This window comes from Symphalangus syndactylus, chromosome 10 (genome assembly GCF_028878055.3).
Source record: "Symphalangus syndactylus isolate Jambi chromosome 10, NHGRI_mSymSyn1-v2.1_pri, whole genome shotgun sequence".
NCBI classification, from domain to species: domain Eukaryota; kingdom Metazoa; phylum Chordata; class Mammalia; order Primates; family Hylobatidae; genus Symphalangus; species Symphalangus syndactylus.
The window spans coordinates 128,494,238-128,506,422 of record NC_072432.2 but is presented as its reverse complement, the minus strand read 5'-3'; the positions used below and the strand labels follow the sequence as shown (position 1 = coordinate 128,506,422).

The window sequence follows — 12,185 nt, the reverse complement described above, 5'->3', positions numbered from 1 at the left end:
ATACCTCAGTTTCATTATACCAAAATCAAAGAGATGTCAATTGTTAGGAATCACTTTGAAAGCCAATGACCCATGTCTAACATACTCAGTTTCTTAACTAACATTTTGACCTACTTCTGTTCTAGGATATTAAGAAGTTCACAATTCAAGGCACCACCAAGAAAAGGAAGTGGAGGAGACTAAATTACAGTAGTCACCCTTATCTTCAGGGGGCACATTCCAAGGCCCTCCGTGAATGCTTGAAACTGTGGATAATAGCAAACCCTATCTATACTATGTTTTTTCCTATACATATATACCTATAATAAAGTTTGATTTATAAATTAGACACAGTAAGAGATTAACAATAACTAATAAAGTAGAATTATAACAATACTGTAATAAAAGTTATTTCTCTCTCAAAATCTTACTGTGCTGTACTCACCTATTTTTGGACTGCAGTTGAATGCAGGTAATTGAAAGCTAGCAAAGAGAAACCATGGATAGGCCAAGGAGTATGTTCTGAGTTTCTCTCCTTTCTGGCTACATTTGAAACTGCAGTAGTGAAAAAAAAACTACAATCCCTGGATCCAGCCTTATGAAATAGTAGGTCAAGGTCTACTGGTATAAGAAAACCAAATGTTCACGGCCAAGAGGGGAGTCACACCAACAGAAGATTGCCTGCTCCAAAGACCTGCAATCTTCCAGCAGCCAAAGTTTTAGAAAACATATAAAATGCAGACTCTTATTAAATCTTTCTCAAAAGAGTAGATACAGTCTGGTCCCTACCCTCCTCTCAGAACATATATAGTCTTTCATGGAGATAGATCACCATGTATGAATCACTGATTGGTATATATGAAAACACATGAATCAAGAACAATAATAGGAAGACAAAAATAGCACTCATCAATCAATGAACATATACTAATTCACTTGTGACAAATGTTTTACATGGCAGAGTTGTCTAGGGAAGGTAAAAATTGGCAACAGCCGCTCACATTTACATAGCACTTCCACATGTATCAATATTCGTGTCTAAAATAAACAGCAAAGGTAGCCCAGGAAGGCTTTGGGGAGGAGGCGAGATGCAAAGGGTTTGCTTCTAAATTAGTTACTTAATTTAGCATGCTAGTTAGGTACTTAACTTGCTAAATGGTGCTAGTTTAACAAATGGACCAAATACATTCATCAGGAAGACGCCAACAGAAGCAGAGAGTGGACTACTTGTCTGGCTGAATTTAAGCTCAAAGTTTCAAAGAAATCACAACAGAGAACAAAAAAGCTTAAAATTCATGTTTTAATAATTTTTCTCATAAAACAGGCTTCATGAGAAGCAGCTAAAAGTGGCTGAATTTTCCGAGAGACCTGGGCTGAGTTTGGAAGAATGCACTCGCTAACAGTAATTTGTGTTCCTGTGATGTGCCCCCATGATACAACGGGGACTTTAAAATGAGACCATCAACATGCACTCAGAGAGCTTTCAGGATCTCAGTTAAGCCCAGATGGGCATGCTTAGTTTCTTACCTATGAAGAAACATTTCTCCGCAACAAAGAATGGAGTTAGGTAGAGACTCCAGAGGCCTATTGCTACTGCCTGGCAATACAGGTCACCAGCGTGATGAAGTTGAACTTGAGGACAGCATGGTAAACAAAACATTGAGGATTAGAGGGTGCATTATGCGGGGAAAAGCACTGATTCTGAAAATACTTGTTTTGTGACCTTTATATCTCTATATAGTGCTATTGGACATACTTTCTTACAACTGAAAATTTCGCTACCTCCTTCAGTTTACCTTTAAAAGTGAAATATGCCAGCCTGAGAGATTTTTGACACATCGGTGGAGTCAAGAATTCAGTAAAGGTATAGACACATAGTCAGGAATTCAGTAAAGGTATAGACACATAGCACAGGAACTGTGCTTTTCATATTTAGAAGGAAAACGACTTTCCATATTTAGAAGATGACTTTCCATATTTAGGAAAACAACTTTCCATATTTAGAAGATGGAAAAATGACTTTCCATATTTAGAAGATGATACCCTTCTTGGGAATGACAGGGAACTCAGATAGACCTTAGTCTATCCCATGGCTTTGGCAGGCGGAGAAAATGAAGCCTGAAGAATTAGGGTGTTGCTTTTCCATAGCTTCAAGAGACTTCTGCTAAAACAAGAATTCATGATGTCACAAACACAGTGTGTTCTAAATCAGACATTGGTTTTTAAACTTGCCCAAGTGGTTACCACTTGGAATGGGTTGATTTGGGAAGAATGGCATGAAATATTTATGCAACTTGTTCATTTGTTTTGTTATCTGTTGCCCCCCACTGGCCAACAAGTAGCAGCAAACACCAAAGGGGGAAACATGGATCTCAGAGAAACTGTCAATGGAGAATATCCCAAACAAATTTAGGTTTCCTGAAAATTAAGAAGAAGTTACTCTCACGTTATTTTTCCTAACAGTGGCACACACTGAATCAGCTTACAGAATGCAGGCATCATACACAGACATGATGATGATGATGATGAGGATGACGATTTATTGACAGCCTGCCGGGGACCAGGCACTATTTTAAGTACTTTTCAGTCTATAAGGCAATCTGTGGCATACGCATTATTTTCCGCATTTCAAGATCTAGAACTAGGGGCTGAGATAGTTTAAATAATTTGCCCAAGGTCACGCTCAGCTTAAAAAAAAAAATCAATGTATGAACCAGAGCTGTCTAACTCATCAGGCCAGATTTCTGGCCCCTGCGTCCATCTGTCCCAGAACAGGGGTCCTTTTATCTCCACTTATATGCTTAGCCTTGCAGTCCCTTAAGCCAGACCTGACCTCAGAATTATCTGACATTGGACTACAACCTCAGGTCCTGATTTTGCTAAATGCGCCTCTGATAAATGTTCCCTGTTCTTGGATAAGTTGATATCCTAAATTCTCTAGCTCTTGGTCTCTGCTTTACATGTTCTTGATCATTCACTAGAGTTTTCATCTAACTCCAACCTTATACTTGGAGTCTTGCTTCCTGCTGCAAACTTTATCAAAGCAAATTTATGCAAAGGCCAGAATCAATATAAATCTCCCACTAAAGGTAGTTTGTCTTATGTTATTCTCTGCAGGAAAAAAAATGTATACACACACACAAATAAGGTGATCCTTGATAGTGGATGTGAGCATAAAGACATTTAAAGTTTTCTATATGCAAGATGCCCACATATCTTTGCTTATAAAAGACCTGATTTTAGGCTGGTTGTCCCAGCATGATTACTAATAGTGCCCCATTAAACTCTCCAAACCATCTGAGTTGGAATGATACATTTTAAAATTATCCTAATCCTGTGCACCACTGAGGCACCATGAAGACACTCTACAAATGTCACTTAATCTTTTTAAAATTTTCACATTCATTTAAAAATGCAGCTACCCTTATTCCCATTATACAAATGAGTTAGGTGAAAATCAGAAAGGTCAAAATATATAATTCAAAATGCCATTATTACTAAATGGAGACAAAATTCAAAGCCACGTCTGTCTGGAGTCGGTCTCCTTACTCTATCATATTGCCTTCTGCGAGGCTTTCTCAACTAATCTGTGTTTTTTTTTTGTTTTTTTTTTTTTTGACTTTTCCAAAATGGATAAAGGGTAGCTTCCAAATAGATTTAAAACATACTAATATAACATAAATTTGGAAAAAGTGGAAATAAGAATACTGAAAAACAAAGTACAGAGTTAAAACTGAGCCAGATGTAATAGTAATACCAGATTATTTACCATAAGATTCAATATTCTGACTTCTCATGAGAGAAATCCAATCAGTTTACAAGCCAAATATCAGTAAGAGAAAAAAAAAAAATCAACTGCGCAGAAGAAATCCAATTGCTCCTGTTACTAAATTCACAAAGCAGCAAACCATTTCTCACAGAAAAGGTACTCACAAAAGGGACACTGTAATCCAATGACAGAGATCATAACAACATCTTTACGGAAGACCCCACAAGTTTTTACAGATCTCTTTTCTATAGCCTTCTTAGATATTGGCTAATAGCACCACTCCAAACCGTAATTCAGAAGACTCCGTGGGTGGGTGTTGGAGGATGGAGGAGAAAGATCGATTTTATAGGAAGCCAATAAAATATCATTCATGTATATAAATGTTGGTTGGCCCTGATCCTGGGATGGATATTAGCATATTTAATGGTTTAGAGTATTTAATAGGTATTCATCAGATACCCATCCATAGATATTTCCTTCAGCTGAACAATGATATGGGGAAGACCTGTTTATCTGCTGCCAGAAAAGAACTTTGCTGACCATTCTACATGGATCAAAAGGATTACTTTTTTTTTTTTCATTGCAGTTTTATCTTACAGATGTACCATCTACTCATTCCATGCTGGAGAGGAAATGTAACACATTGAAAAATCAAGAAGTCAATAATATAAACATAATATGATGGTTTTCAGGAAAACACCTATAGACAATGGCATATGTTTAAATTTTTATAATGAGCATGATAAATGCAATATCCATTCTAAGAACATGAGAGCATACTTTGTCCCTTAGAATAACGAAGTATGAGCCAGGCACAGTGGCACAAACTTGTATCCCAGCTGCTCATGAAGCTGAGGCAGGAAATTTCTTATGCCCAGTGGTTCGAGACTAGCCTGGGCAACAAACATGGTGAGACACTGTCTCAAAGAAAAAAAAAATGACTAAGTATGAAAATGAGATTTTTAAAATGAAGTTCCTGTGTAGTAAATGACAGTAGTAAATTGAGTAAGATTCATGTATTGCTATTAAACATATTTAAAATAGTTTCTAGGTACTTCCCCCCCCAAATATAGAATCATATAGTAATTGGTACTAAATATTTCATGAAAAAAAATCCCTAGGCTTTTTATATGTGTGTATGTATGTCTGTCATTTGTTTTGTTTCTTAACTGAAACACAGTAGGAGTTATGAATCTCAGTAGTCATCATTTTAGGGTATATAGTCCCTTAAGCATTTGTGGGTTATAAAAAATTTTTGTCTTCCAGTTTCCACATTCCCAATCTCTCCTATTGTGACAGAATACAGTTTTTGATTAGTATTTATATGGAGATATACAATCTAACACTAAAAATTTCTGTATGACACCATCAAACTGACCCAACTGAATGCCAACTCTTGAAAATACCAGAAAGTTTCTCAGCTAAATACACAGTTTTTGATATACTCAAGAGTAGTTTTTGAGTGCAGAAAAGGACACAGTTCAGGGCTTTTGTTTAGCTTCTATAATACTAATTTTAAAGGAATTATAAGCCCCAAAATATAGCTTTCTTAAATTAAGTAGCTAAATGAATCCTATCCTAAGTGTAATAAACATTATTTCAAGGGTGCTTTGACTAATGCTTGTTTTTATTATAAATTTAAACATCTTCAAACATTTAAAACAGCTTTTATACATTTAATATTTCTGAAGACTTCAACAGTCTCACTTATAGACCCCAGTGTATAATCAAAATATTGTTAGAATCAAAACATTAAAACTATAATGTGAAGAAATGCAAAATTTACAAATTATGTGCTCTAATGTTTACAAGCTTACTAAGTTCCCACTTACAATCAGTTATAGCTTAATTATTCAAATTACAAATTTGAAATTGAAGTCACAGAATAATTTCTCTGATACTCCAAATATTCATAAATATTGCCAAGCACAAATATTTAAGAATCCCTTTTAATATAAATATTAATAAACTCCATATCTTCTATACTTCATGGCTAAAACTTTCTACGAGTTTGATAAATGCTTATTTCCAAGAAAATAATCATTTCAAGTCCATAACGTAACCTGCAACATAATTTTGGTGTGATTTCTCAGTATTCTTCAGCTCAGAAAATGACCAGAATTCAAAGAGGTTGACTGCCTTCGACAGCTACCCTTAGAGGAAACTTTGAACACTATTTATAGCTTCCATGTCAATGATTCCAAAACCCAGAGGAGACAGTGTCCAACACTTGAAATTCAAGTTTTACAGTTCATCTCCCCACCCACAACTAATTTACATGTATCAGTTAATTACATTTGTTTTCTTCTTTGGCCCTTATGAGTTATTTTCATTTTATCTCCAAAAAAGCTTTACATTTTTTTGAATGAATTCTTACATTGTTTCATGTGCTTAGAAATATTATGATGTAGTCAACTGGATTATTGTTATCACACATGGCTCTACTGTACCATCTGAATACAACTTCCAATGTCATTCTACCTGTAATTTCCAGTTCTTAGAAACTGCAGTACTTCTGTATGACCAAGTTAGTACATTTTAGCCAGCATATTTCTTTTGCCAGTTTTCCCCAGAAATGCATGAAAGAAATGTAGGAGTGAAGACAGAGAATGTTTTGCTACCGTTGGAAAGTTATAACCTGTCCTCTGTTACTAAAAAAGTGAAATGCAATCTTTAATGTTTACATTAGGACGTGAATCATATTTAATCTTTCAAGTGTTTGTGGATTAATCTGTTTATAGTGTTTAAGATATTTCAAAACAAAATTAAGAATTTACCATATTGGTAGTTATATATAAAATAGATACAGTAATTTTGATAAACCCCCACATAAAAAACAAAAAAGATTTAAAAAATTCCAAATGATCAGTGAACCCTCTTCAGAAAAAACCATACTCCACAGTCTTTCCAAGTTTAAGATCATTAACTTTTTTTTAGGTTCAGCACCAGTTAATGTAGAAGGATTCATTAAGTGCCCAGATGAAGATATGGCCAGAATAAAACTCACACATAGACACACACACACCACATACAATTTGAATAGCAGACCAAGGACTGGTTTATATCTTTTCATTCATGACTGACCACATCATTGCTTTAGGTCTAGCATTTACCAGAGAAAATATTGTATGCTTACTACATAAACTGTACACTTTTTGTTTGCTTTTAATGCAATTTGACCTAGCAAAGAACTATCATGTAAGTTTTCATGCTCCTAACTTGCTTTTAAATTTTGGTATATCATGAAAAATATATGCCTCCTAATGAATGGTACATGAAAACCACTTCTAATTAAATTGTGGAACTATTGGTGTTACGAGATTTGTATCTTGATTTATAATAAGAGAATGACAATTATTTATGAAAGAGGAGAGAAAGTTGAAGTGGAAGAAGAAAAGATAACTTTAAATTATTCTGAGGAATAATTTCTTACCAAAAAAGGCAATAGTGTGTAAAAAGTCTGAAAGCAAATATTGTACATTTCCAGGTGAGAAGTTTAAAAACAGATTGTTTCTGTTACTTAGTTATTACTTAAAATAAAGAAATTAAAATTACTTCCTTTAATTTCCAATACTTCCCCACCAAATAAAAATATTCTCACTTTGGAGCAACTCTAAGACGACAATTGATATTTTTAAAATCTAAAATGGAATCATTGACTCTCATTAGTGGAACCTGCTATATTTTCATTAAAATGTTACCACAAGTTATTTCCATATTTCAATTTTATACATGAGCTAATACATAAAATCCACATGAAATTGAGTAGATTTAATTTACTGTCAATTCTGAGCCAAGACTTCATAAATTCACCAGGTTTTTCAATTAAACTTAAAATTCGTACTTTCCTAAATCAACAGATTTTAGTGCTTTATACCAAGCACTAAAGCATACCAAGTATACTTATCATTGTTACATATTCTGACTTTTTAATATCTAAAAAAAGCTAGTTTTAAAATAAATTATTGTATAAATAAGGTGAGAATCATAGAATACACTGCAAGCCTATGTCACAAAATAGAGTAGAAGTCAGGAAAGGTAATTGATAAAGATCATAATTTAATTAATAAAGTTCCACTGGTATAAATTAGAATATAGCTTTTGTTTGTTTGTTTGTTTGAGATGGAGTCTCACTCTGTTGCTAGGCTGGAGTGCAGTAGTGCAATCCCAGCTCACTGCAACCTCTGCCTCCCAGGTTCAAGCGATTCTCCTGCCTCAGCCTCCCAAGCAGCTAGGATTACAGGCATGCGCCGCCATGTGTGGCCAATAGTATTTTCTTTATTCTTATGGCCTTTGAGTACTGATGGTTTATAAACCAATTAAAAAGATAAAAGAATTAAATGTAAATTTAGCATTCATGAATATTCATTTATGTTCATATTCTAGTGTAATAAAATAAGCAACTATTTTTAAAAGGAGTCTTTTCATAAGCAAATTGAGTAAATTTTTATTATTATGTTTTTCTGTAGGGGGGAGTAGATAGAAATTAATACATGTAAACTCGTGTAAGTTACATTTCTTTCCTTAGTGAATCTGTTAGTTTTTCCTCTCATATGCTATCATAAAGGAAGAAGGAAATTTTAGAAAGTCAGAAAAAGAACATTTTAAATGATTTGAGACTCAATATTACATTCTTAACAAATGGACCAAGGACATAAACATTTTGAGATGAAAGAGATTCCAAGGTATTTCTAAGTGCCAGGTAGATCTATCTCCTCTTGAGACCTCATAATTTCATTAGGTCATCCAACTACAATTTGATTCTTGTTCTTTTTAGACAGATTTGGCATACTAATAGAAATTAATCATCCAAGTCTTCATGCAAAGATAGTCAATGAAAATAAATGTGTTAGCTTTCACACTGAACATCAGAAATCAGTTAAGTATTGAATTCAAATTCATAAAAAAATTAAGTGCCAACACTTTTTAGTTATTAAGGATATAATTATGTTTACGACATGATCCTCACCTCCCCAAATTTCACAGTTAATCAGTAAATATATTTTGTATTTGTTCATGGCTATTCACCTGTGTAACAGAATGAAATGCTCTTTATAAGAATTTCAAGGAAATTAATCGTACTTGGCACCAGACAAAGCTGCCTTGGCCTCGAAAGTGATAACAGATCAAAGTACTCAGGCAGGACAGCCAGCTATTTGGTGAATTGAGTTGGGAAACTGAAACGTTTATTCTCATGCAAAGATGAAAAGCACACAAATATTATATCCGTGCAAGTAAGATGGTTTATTATTTAACTGATGAGGGACCCGTTTTTCCATCTCATTCCACCATGAAACATTTTCCTCTTGCTTTTCCACTACCAAGCATAAAACATTAGTTGCATAGAATTATGAGCTAACCCCAAGTTGTTCTAACACAAGCGATTCTGGTTGGAGTTAAAATATTTACTATAAAGCTTATTGGTAAGAGTGAAGTGGATAAAGTTTGTTGTTACGAGTGAAGTGGGTGTGGGGCTTTTCAGGACCCTGGACAGCACCTCAAACCAGCCTGGGAAGAGGTACTTTGTAAAACAAGAAAAAGAAAATTAAACATCTTCCAATTGAGTACTTCCCATAATTTTCTGATTTATAAAACTATGTCATAATAATGTTGTCTCATTAAAACTGTGAGAATTAAAAAACTATTTCAGGATGGGGTAATAATAACAACGACAATAACAGAGGTTTTTATATGTGTCAAATGCTATTTTAAATATTTTCCCCAGCTAAAGTTGTTTGATCCTCACGATAATATTATGATATAAGTGGCTTTACTTTCCCTATTGTATAGATAAATAAACTGAGATTAAATAACTTACCTAAGGTCACACAGCTAGTATATTATAGATCCAGAATTCCAACCCAGGTATACTGACTCCAGAGGCCATGCTCTTAATCATTCCTTTGTGACTTAAGAAATTTAAATTAAAATCAATATGCTTTTAAGGATTATGTCATAAAATTCATTTGAATACTCTATTTAAAGTTAGCTGTAACTTATGAAGAAAATTGTTTACTTTCTGCCGTTTAACAAATGGCTCATTCTGCTTATTTCAAGAATAATTTATTATTACTATTATTTGAGTTAAATCACAATTCATAAATTGCTTTTAAATTTTACACTATATTAGGTTTGGAAAGCAAACACACATTATCAAAATATAGACTGAAAACTATGTACTGTGATATCAAAAATAATACCAAACTAATTTCATTATCTGACGTTTAAAATTGTATTTTGGGTTGATGTTGGTGGAGCCAAGATGGCCGAATAGGAACAGCTCCAGTCTCCAGCTCCCAGCCCCAGCGACACAGAAGACGGGTGATTTCTGCATTTCTGCTTGAGGTACTGGTTTCATCTCACTAGGGAGTGCCTAACAGTGGGTACAGGACAGTCGGTGAAGCACACTGTGCGCGAGCCGAAGCAGGGCGAGGCATTGCCTCACTCGGGAAGCGCAAGGGGTCAGGGAGTTCCCTTTCCTAGTCAAAGAAAGGGGAAACAGACGGCACCTGGAATATCGGGTCAGTCCCATCCTAATACTGCGCTTTTCCAACGGGCCTGGAAAACGGCACACTAGGAGACTGTGTCCCGCACCTGGCTCTGAGGGTCCTATGCCCACGGAGTCTCCCTGATTGCTAGCACAGCAGTCTGAGATCAAGCTGCAAGGCGGCAGCGAGGCTGGGGGAGGGGCGCCCGCCATTGCCCAGGCTTGCTTAGGTAAACAAAGCAGCCAGGAAGCTCGAAATGGGTGGAGCCCACCACAGCTCAAGGAGGCCTGCCTGCCTCTGTAGGCTCCACCTCTGGGGGCAGGGCACAGACAAACAAAAACTCAGCAAGAACCTCCACAGACTTAAATGTCCCTGTCTGACTGACAGCTTTGAAGAGAGTAGTGGTTCTCCCAGCACGCAAGCTGGAGATCTGAGAACTGACAGACTGCCTCCTAAAGTGGGTCCCTCACCCCTGAGCAGCCTAACTGGGAGGCACCCCCCCAGTAGGGACAGACTGACACCTCATTCAACCGGGTACTCATCTGAGACAAAACTTTCAGAGGAACTATCAGACAGCTGACTTTGTGGTCTCACGAAAATCCGCTGTTCTGCAGCCACCGCTGCTGACACCCAGCCAAACAGGGTCTGGAGTGGACCTCTAGTAAACTCCAACAGACCTGCAGCTGAGGGTCCTGTCTGGTAGAAGGAAAACTAACAAACAGAAAGGACATCCACACCAAAAACCCATCTGTACATCACCATCATCAAAGACAAAAAGTAGATAAAACCACAAAGATGGGGAAAAAACAGAGCAAAAAAAACTGGAAACTCCAAAAAACAGAGCACCTCTCCTCCTCCAAAGGAACGCAGCTCCTCACCAGCAATGGAACAAAGCTGGATGGAGGATGACTTTGATGACTTGAGAGAAGAAGGCTTCAGACGATCAAACTACTCTGAGCTATGAGAGGAAATTCAAAACAATAGCAAAGAAGTTAAAAACTTTGAAAAAAAATTAGAAGAATGGATAACTAGAATAACCAATGGAGAGAAGGGCTTAAAGGAGCTGATGGAGCTGAAAGCCAAGTTTCGAGAACTATGCGAAGATTGCAGAAGCCTCAGTAGCAGATGCGATCAACTGGAAGAAACGGTATCGCTGATGGAAGATGAAATGAATGAAATGAAGAGAGAAGGGAAGTTTAGAGAAAAAAGAATAAAAAGAAATGAACAAAGCCTCCAAGAAATTTGGGACTATGTGAAAAGACCAAACCTACGTCTGATTGGTGTACCTGAAAATGATGGGGAGAATGGAACCAAGTTGGAAAACACTCTGCAAGATATTATCCAGGAGAACTTCCCCAATCTAGCAAGGCAGGCCAGCATTCAGATTCAGGAAATACAGAGAACGCCACAAAGATACTCCTCGAGAAGAGCAACTCCAAGACACATAATTGTCAGATTCACCAAAGTTGAAATGAAGGAAAAAATGTTAAGGGCAGCCAGAGAGAAAGGTCGGGTTACCCACAAAGGGAAGCCCATCAGACTAACAGCTGATCTCTCAGCAGAAACTCTACAAGCCAGAAGAGAGTGGGGGCCGATATTCAACATTTTTAAAGAAAAGAATTTTCAACCCAGAATTTCCTATCCCGCCAAACTAAGCTTCATAAGTGAAGGAGAAATAAAATACTTTACAGACAAGCAAACACTGAGTGATTTTGTCACCACCAGGCCTGCCCTAAAAGAGCTCCTGAAGGAAGTACTAAACATGGAAAGGAACAACCGGTACCAGCCACTGCAAAAACATGCCAAATTGTAAAGACCATTGAGGCTAGGAAGAAACTATAGCAACTAACGAGCAAAATAACCAGCTAACATCATAATGACAGGATCAGATTCACACATAACAATATTCACGTTAAATGTAAATGGGCTAAATGCTCCAATCAAAAGAC

General features: G+C 36.3%; 1 protein-coding gene across 9 annotated transcripts in view; it reads right to left on the bottom strand.

The window, feature by feature from the left end:
* The window catches only part of UNC5D (unc-5 netrin receptor D), a 564,646-nt gene that overhangs the window by 351,354 nt on the left and 201,107 nt on the right, over positions 1 to 12,185 (bottom strand). For 2 of the 9 annotated variants that reach the window (XM_063611463.1, XM_055295948.2), the window contains exon 1: positions 2,056 to 2,204. The exons of the other annotated variants lie outside the window; for them this stretch is intronic. The gene's annotated coding sequence lies outside the window, so the exon portion shown is untranslated. Of the gene's footprint in view, positions 1 to 2,055; positions 2,205 to 12,185 lie in introns of those variants that run through there. 9 annotated transcript variants of the gene reach the window in all.